Raw genomic sequence first — 8,428 nt, forward strand, 5'->3', positions numbered from 1 at the left:
CTCAGCAGGAACTGCCATATGTCAAAATCATTTGAAATTGAAAATAATCACTCATTCCTTTTTGACAGACAATATTTTTTATCTGTATAGACTGCTTAGGTGGTATATTTTTGCTTAATATTTGTCATGCATAACATTGATTTTTAAGACGATTCATTTACATAGCAATGCCCGACATAGTGTTTTCTATTGTACAATTTTTAAAAAGCTGTTTTGATAATGAACCCATATTTTTGTTGTTGTTGTTGCAAGCAGTTTCCTAGCCTGTGCATCCAGGCCACTCACTGGAAGACAGAAAATAGCATAGATTACTTCACTAAGGGAGGTAAGGACAGCCATTGATTGACAAAGGCTGACCTTGAACTCTGAATTCTCCTGCCCTTTACTCCCACATTCTGGGATTACAGGTGTGCTTCATCATGCTTGGTTTATGTAGCCCTGGATTGATCCCAGGGCTTTCTGCATGCTACACTAATATTTGGCCAACAGACCTACATTCCAAGCTCCATTAGCATGGCTCTCAACCTGAATAATCATCTGATATTGTGCTTTTTCTGCTTCTAAGCTCCCTATGGGTTTTGAAGTAACTTCTGGGCCACTTACTTCCTTGATGTACCTTATGTTTATGCTCTCTCTTCATGCAGACCAAAGGAAGTAAAGTTTCCGGGTATACTGTCATAAAGCTCTCAATTTTGATTATAACAGCTGAGGTTTATTCAGTAGGTTCTTGGAGCCAGTATGATGGTGTGTCAACTATTTTTTAATTGATTTTTATTGAGCTCTACATTTTTCTCTGCTCGCCTCCCTGCCTCTCCCCTATTGTTCAACCCTCCCCCAAGGTCCTCATGTTCCCAATTTACTGAGGAGATCTTGTCTTTTTCTACTTCCCATGAGTATCTAGAATCACCTAGGAGACAAGGCCACTGGGAAGGTCTGTGAGGGATTAGCTAGATGGGACAGAGGAGAGAAGATCCACTTTCACTATGAGAAGCAGCATCCAAGGGTGGAGGTCCTTGACTGAATAAAAAGGAAAAAGTGAATTGAATACAAGGGTGCATCATTTTTTGCTTCCTAACTGCAGATGATCTGGAGCCTCATGTCCTTGTCATGGTATGTCTTCCTCACCATGATGCAAGCCAAAATAGGCCCTTCCTTTCTGAAGTTTCTTTGTCTAGGTATTTTGTTGTAGCAAAGTAACTGAAATAACCAACGTACCCCACCCACCAGGATCCTTGTGCTAAATTATGATAGAAACTCAGCCTGGAGATCTACTCCCAAAGGGCAAATCGTTTGGGGCCTTGACTTTTCCAGGTGGTATCCAGCAGCAACTTATTTTTTGACATCTTTCCAGGTTTAAAGATGCAGGTCACAAAGCCTAAGAGAGCCCTCAGTTGTGGAGAAAATTGGGGAAGTGGTAACTTCTTCATGCTGGAGCTTAAATATTATGATGAGGTCTTAATAGGACTGTGTGTCCACCTAGGTGACCAGTGCTATGGTCAGGAAGTATAAATGATGTTTAAGTCAGGTTCAGGGGTCAGTGTGAGGAAATCAGTCATTGAGGCCAGAAGACTGTGCTAGCTATGACATACCTTCCATCCTGACTCTAGCCAGTGACATATGCTGGACAAGCCTAACACACATTCACTCCTAAATAACTTGTTTCTATCCAAAGCCATCATTATCTCTTTTACAGATGAGGCTAGAAACTCGAGATGCAATGAGACACAGAAATGAAGTTTCACAAATTCTGTTTACCTGATGCTTTCAAGTCTTAAGTCCCATTTTCTTGTTCATTTTGTTTTTGTCTCTCATTTTCCATCATAAATATATATATATATATATATATATATATATATATATATATATATATATACGTTCTCTTGGACACCAATGGCACTAAGTTTACATTTTCAGGCATGATTGTATTACACACAAGCTTTCTTATGTTTACTAATGCTTCCATACTCTCCCCTAGCCCTGCCCCTAGCAAGCATCTAGTCTCTATACTTCTGGGAACATTTTTCATGGTATGTCTTTGTGAATATTCTTGATGTTATTAAGTATTTGCACCATGACTCTGCATTTCTTGGTCACCATGCATTCAGGTGTATTTGAGGTACATATGTGTTTGTGTATACATACACACACACACACACACACATATATGATCATGCAGATTTATTATGCTTAGAATGCTGATGAAATCCAGCACCTTTCAATTTAAACAGTTTTTAAGTATCTTATTTTTATTGCATGGCTGTGAGAATGATTGTCATCAAATGCTTTCTTTTATTTTTAAATTTCAGGTAAGGCCTGGCACTGATATTAAAACAGTTACCACTACTCATTCTGAATTCAAGTAAATGAGATCTAGGCTAGGAATGAGAAAAGTTTAATATTATAAAAAGGTATCAAAAAGCTATGTATAAATACCAGAGCCAAGTGCGAAATCTGGAGAAAGTTGTCATGTTAAATTTCAGAGAAATTAAAATATTAAAGGTATATTTGTTGAAAAGCTATTTAGCAGGAAGCCATCACCAATTTGCTTACTGTGGCTCTTAGTGGCCCATTAGTTATTCTGGGATATATTTTTGTTTTTAAGTCTAAAAAGTACATATTTTAAATAGATTGGAAAAAATTAATGGTGGATAAAATACCCACAATAAGTCAGTTTTGATTTCTTAGTTTGGGACATTTTCTGGGGTCAATTTTATTTCTTGAGAAGTGGTAGAGATTGGGTTGGACAAGTTCTCAGAGTTGTCTCTTCCTGCAGTTAGAGTCTTCAGAATGATTTTCATGTCATTCTGTGATTGGAAGCTCGTGTCTAATGTCAATAGTAACATTTATACTTTGTCTAGGCAAATACTCTTTTGATTAAATGTGAGCCATGCATTTAATTCCATTTAAAAATAATAATAGTAGTTTATTTTCTCACATGGATGGATCATGAAAAGACAAGACCTTTGTATGTGTAAGAGTAAATTAATGAATTTCACAGTTTATGATAATAATTAGGGGCTGGAATGTTACCTTAACACATAAAACCATATTCCTCGATATCTCTTCTACAAAGAGATATCTGTCTTTGCACAAGGTGAAGACCTACCTCTTTGGTTTTGTGTTTTAAGAACGTTGCCATATCTCATACAGACCTAATACAAGGTAGAAGACTTTCACTATTCTTGGAAAAGTACCTCATGAAACTCAACAAGTGATATTTAGCTCTTCAGAGGGCTGCTGTAGTTCTACATATATAAGGTGTTCAATAAAATCAAATATACCCCAATCATGCTAGACAGGGTTTTGCAGCATGCGAGCTGGCATGAAAACAGGATTATGCTGTATATTGTGAAATATGTATACATAGGTCATATCAGTGAGCTGCGAAAGTGAGTAGTCTCTTATCTGTTTTTGGATATTATAGCTTCATAACCTAGAAAGACAGGATGGAGTTTAGAACTTAAACAGTCCCTAGACACGGTTGCATCTTCTTTCTGTCTTCCTTGCAGAATGCTGTTCTACAAGGTAGGGGGAAGATTCCTGTGAGCACAAGCAAATGTCTCAAACTGAGTTTCAACTAAAGCCTCGCTGGCCACAGTATCTCTCAAGCATCTTGGGTACAATAATGTCTACCACAGTTATTCAAACCACCTTTCAAGAGGATTGGTCTAGGAATGGCTTCACATCAGGGATTTTAATGGATGTAAACTTTAGGTTCTAGATGTCTTCCTGGGCTGTTATGGAGGATGTGGCTAGATGTGGGCTTGCATGGCAAGAGAGGCATCTCTTTTTTTAGTTCACATTCTTTCAGTCATCATAGGACCCAGGAATGTTCTAGCTAAGAAGCCTAAAGAATAATTTATTTCAAACTCACTGGGGAAGATTCAACTATATATGACTTGGTCTTGGGACCAAGAACAGGACGTTTTCTCTGGTTTCGTAGCTACTGTGATACATTCACCCCACCGTCAGAAGCTAGTTGTGGTCCACGTGGTTTTCTTGTTCTTGTGTGGGCAGTCAAAGGTACCGTTTTCTTCCTCAGTTAAATTCTAAGGTTTATGGCAGTGAGCTGGCTCTTAGGTCAGTTTGTCCTCAATAAATAGTGACAAATTAAACGACCCGACTATTTAGTTTCATTCTGAAATCATGCATTTATTCATTTATGCAGAATAAAGAAATAAGATAACTACTAGCATCATGAACCAGGAAGGGTGGACAGATGGAGGCTAGGCTTATAAAATATGAAGATAGAAGGAGTGAAGTATGAAACTGGCTGACCTATTAATAAATATTTTAAAGAATGTTTCTTCCCTATGAAATGTCTAACTGTGGAACGAGACAATACATCAGCACCCTGAATGACAGTAACGTGAGGGTGCTGGCAGCCTTGCAGATTTGGGTGTGGTTTTGCAGTCATTTGAAATTTGCTTGTATACCAGGAGCTTCTCTCCAGTCTACAGTTTTCTATTTCATAAAACAGGGCTGATGATTCCCCTGGAAGTTTCCTGGCACTCATGTTTCCTAGTAAATGGAAACTATTTGTTTGAGACCCAGAAGCCAGCTTAGGTTGTATAAAAAATGTGTGCAATTAGTAATGGCACATAGTGTACAGTGTAATAACAAGAATACACAAGGGGAATTCGATGGACTCCAAGAAGTCCTGTGGTGCAGAGCTAGGCTTCCTGTCCAGCAGCACTGTGTGATTTCTGAGGCACAGCAAGAATCCTTCAAATACAGAGGATGAGCAGATGTTAATGAGAGAACAGTCCAGACCAAGACCCTTCGAGAAAAGGGGCACAGAAGACAGGCAGAACTCAGATGATAGAGTCATAGGCCAAGGCAGCATTCAGCAAAACTTTCTTGGCATTTCTATTTGTGGGGAGAAGAGAATTCCAAGTTGCAAGTGTCTGCAGATATTCAAACGTGTGAGGAAACTATCCCTTGAGTTATAATGAGCATGTGAACATCTTTCACCCAAAAAACATAGAACCATTTAATCCTTCAACTATAAACATCCGTACTTGAATTTAGTTCATCCCAGCTTTCCAAATTGCCTTTCATCATCACATATGAGTATTTTTATATTATATCTTTAGGTGAGCTAATCATTAATTTAATTTTACAGATTTAGAAAACTGGATCTGTAAATATTGGTGATTTCTCTTAAAAGCTTGTGAGGTAGACTTAAGACTGAATTGGGTTTCTGAGCACAAAGCCTATGTATTCTTGCTTCTTCCTGTCTCTCTCCATCTCAGTATTTGTCTCCTCCTTCTTTTTGAGTCAGACTTTTTCCTTGAACTTTGGATCCTCCTGTCTCTACCTCCAGAGTTCTAGAATTAAAAGTGTTTGTCACCATGCCAGGTTAATGTGGTACTGGAAATAAAATCCAAGGTTTCAAGCATAGTAGGCAAGATATATTCCCAGCCCTCTCGCTGTTGTTTTGTACCGAGGGTCCTCAAACTTTTTTTCTGTTAAAGACAAGATTGTTGACATTGGGCCGGAGGCCACGGAGAAAGCGCCGAGAAGGCCCTGCCTGAGGTCTGGCAGTCAGTGGCAGAGCCGGGCGCCCACTGCCCAAGCGTCATCAACAGCATCATGCCCGCACTACTGGAGCGCCCCAAACTTTCCAACGCCATGGCCAGGGCTCTGCACCGGCACATCATGATGGAGCGGGAGCGCAAACGGCAGGAGGAGGAAGAGGTGGACAAGATGATGGAACAGAAGATGAAAGAAGAGCAGGAGAGAAGAAAGAAAAAGGAGATGGAAGAGAGAATGTCACTAAAGACACCAAGGAACAAATTTTGAAGCTGCAGGAGAAGCTCTCGGCTCTACAGGAGAAGAAGCACCAACTTTTCTTGCAGCTCAAAAAAGTTTTGCATGAGGAAGAAAAACGGAGACGAAAGGAACAGAGTGACCTGACCACTCTGACATCAGCTGCATACCAGCAGAGCCTAACTGTTCACACGGGAACGCACCTCCTCAGCATGCAGGGGAGCCCCGGAGGACACAATCGCCCAGGTACTCTCATGGCAGCTGACAGAGCCAAGCAGATGTTTGGACCCCAAGTGCTTACGACTCGGCATTATGTGGGATCAGCAGCTGCTTTTGCAGGGACCCCAGAACATGGGCAATTCCAAGGCAGCCCAGGAGGAGCCTATGGAACTGCTCAGCACCCACCTCACTATGGGCCTACACAAGCAGCCTATAGTCCTAGCCAGCAGCTCAGAGCACCGTCAGCATTTCCTGCTGTGCAGTACCTGTCTCAGCCACAGCCACAGCCCTATACAGTTCATGGCCACTTTCAGCCCACTCAGACAGGGTTCCTGCAGCCTGCTGGTGCCCTGTCTTTGCAAAAGCAGATGGAACATGCAAATCAGCAAACTAGCTTCTCTGACTCGTCTTCTCTGCGGCCCATGCATCCCCAAGCTTTGCATCCAGCCCCTGGACTCCTGGCTTCCCCCCAGCTCCCTGTGCAGATGCAAGCAGCAGGAAAGTCAGGCTTTGCTACTACCAGCCAACCTGGCCCTCGACTCCCTTTCATCCAACACAGCCAGAACCCACGATTCTACCACAAGTAACCACCAGATAACTCCTACCTACCCTCCATCCCTCAAGGTGGGGTTTCTTCCTATGTGCCCGAAACCAATAAAATGTACCCACTACCACCAAAAAAAAAAAAAAAAAAAAAAAAGATTGTTGACATTGTAGGTTTGTGGACCATGTGGTCTCTTTCATGGCCTTCCTCTGTGGTTGTACCGTGACAGCAGACAGGCATAGGTAACATAAAAATCCAAAGAAAGCAAGTGACAGCTTCCTTTATTTTCCTTGGGCTCAGTGATTATTGTTGCCAGTCCCTTCTCTAGAACACCCCATGGCTCTGCTTCTTTAGTAAATAGTGGAATGTTTCTAATTCACTGCATTTTGTTTATCTCCTTTCCAGGCTAAACACTGAAGTCAGCCCTTCTTTTCTTCTTAGTATCTCTGCAATCCTGTTAGACTGTCACTCAGCATCCCTCAACCTCGCTGCTGATCTTTGTATTGAACGTGGATGCTCCATTATCTCTGCAGCTCCTGCAGTAACAGACACACCTCAGATCTGGGAGTGATACACACCAGGCCTGGGTTCCCGGCTCTTCACTTCTCTCGGTGTCTCATTAGGTAGTCAATTCTCTGCATCTACCTGCATCTAATTCTCTACATGATTCTCTGCATCATGGCTAAGAGCTGTTATCCCTGATGTACATCGCCCATAGTCTTTCTCGGAATGCTGTCTTCTTCTCAAAAGTATTCTCATCATCCAGCGTTGTCATTCCCTCAAAATCCCAGTCACAAAGCTTGGAGTAGTTTGACACATTACAGTTTTTTAAAAATTCCATCGTTGGCCCTTTACCACAGGACACAGACTAAATACAGTCAAGGCCTTTCAAACTGGCCTTAGTCTCCTTCCCTCACGTCTCTCATCACTAGCTAAAACACCACACGCCACACACAGACATGCATACGTACATGCATAGACACACACATTCTTGCACAAATTCACATACATATGAACATACATACATACACATACTCCCTTCATTTAGATACCAGATTGGCCTAGGATATATGAACCACAGCACACGAAATTTAAATGGAAATAGGTTACATCAATGAGCTGCGCAGATATTAACTATAATGATCCTCATTAGATAATTCTTCAATTCTGTTGTGATTGCCTAGAGACAAATTCTTCCTTATTATAAAAGGGTTTTTTTTCTATTGGTGTCTTTGAGATTTAACACAGAGCTAGGTACTAGGCTGTTTTCCCCTCCTGCTTTACTTCTTTCCTGGTTTTCTTACTTCCCCCTGCCTTCTTGTCCCTTCCCTCTGTTTTCCCTTTCTTCAGTGCATTATTTCTGAGTTTCTACAAGAGGCACAGCTCTGTTCTATGAACAGTGAAAGATTCTTGGGAGCTACAGTTCAGGCACAGGGGCAAAAAAAGTAGGGAAAGGATGGTTATGGCAGCTGTGTATGTGGTAGAGTATGCATTAGAAATGGAAAAGAAAGAAAGCGTACAGGAAGCAAGCTTAGGACGCGGATGCTTGAAGCAGCAGCCTAGAAGAAGAATTGTTATTTCAGTCAGTAGTGGTGAAAGGCATGCAGCCAACAGTAGAAATACAGGCTTTCATAGGGGTCAGAGATGTGGGGATTTGTAATATAATAATCTGTAGGGAAGGATGTCAGTTAGAATCCATCTGAAATTTCCGTAGTAAAATGTACATACGTTTCTAGACATAAGCATACCAGGAGAGGCTTTTCTCGCCTTTTAAAAACAACCTGTAGAAGAATGAAAATAGACCCATATCTATCACCATGCACAAAACTCAAGTCCAAATGGATTAAAGACCTCACTATCAGTCAGAACACATTGAACCTAATAGAAGAGAAA

At 41.1% G+C, this 8,428-nt stretch overlaps 1 pseudogene; it reads left to right on the forward strand.

Annotated features, from left to right (window-relative positions):
• The first annotated feature begins 5,521 nt into the window (after window positions 1-5,521).
• LOC101987510 lies at window positions 5,522-6,673 on the forward strand (annotated as a pseudogene).
• The last annotated feature ends 1,755 nt before the right edge of the window (window positions 6,674-8,428 follow it).

The sequence above is a fragment of the Microtus ochrogaster genome, chromosome 18 (assembly GCF_000317375.1).
Source record: "Microtus ochrogaster isolate Prairie Vole_2 chromosome 18, MicOch1.0, whole genome shotgun sequence".
NCBI classification, from domain to species: Eukaryota; Metazoa; Chordata; class Mammalia; order Rodentia; family Cricetidae; genus Microtus; species Microtus ochrogaster.